The following is a 585-nucleotide window of genomic DNA, read 5'->3' as shown; positions in this document are numbered from 1 at the left end:
CCTTCATTGAAAGGGGCTAGCCTTTATCTTTATCTTTTTGGGGCCCCAAGTGAAGTAATTACCTAATTAAATGATTTTATTTAACACTGTATACACAAACATGACACTACCCTTGTTTGAAAACTAAAACATCTAGTTATACTACAGTGGTGCTTGGGACAGGTTTCTAAGCTTTAAAAAAAACTGGACTTAAGGACACGACAAAAAGTATTTTTTAGATTTATTAACAATTACCAAACCACGGGTATCAAAACACTCGGCTGTTTGCAAACCTAAACAACAATATAAAAGTAATATAAAAATCTTCAATTTTAATTAATCACTCTTGTGTTATATCAATTCATGATGGCCAGCAAGAGGAACATTAAATTACAGTACATGAATCATGTATGCTTTAAATGTGACTCACAGCACAGGAACATATAAATAAATGTGTGTGTGTGTGTGTGTGTGTGTGTGTGTGTGTGTGTACCTTCAACTCACCATGCCCCATATCAACTTATACTCTATTTGTCTGCTTGCCTTCCTCCCCTGCCACCATAAATAGAAACTGGCCCAGACACATTACTATTCCTACAACATAAT

Source organism: Sander lucioperca, chromosome 3 (genome assembly GCF_008315115.2).
Source record: "Sander lucioperca isolate FBNREF2018 chromosome 3, SLUC_FBN_1.2, whole genome shotgun sequence".
Taxonomy (NCBI): Eukaryota; Metazoa; Chordata; class Actinopteri; order Perciformes; family Percidae; genus Sander; species Sander lucioperca.
The sequence above is the reverse complement of the archived record's forward strand: the minus strand, read 5'-3'. Positions refer to the sequence as shown.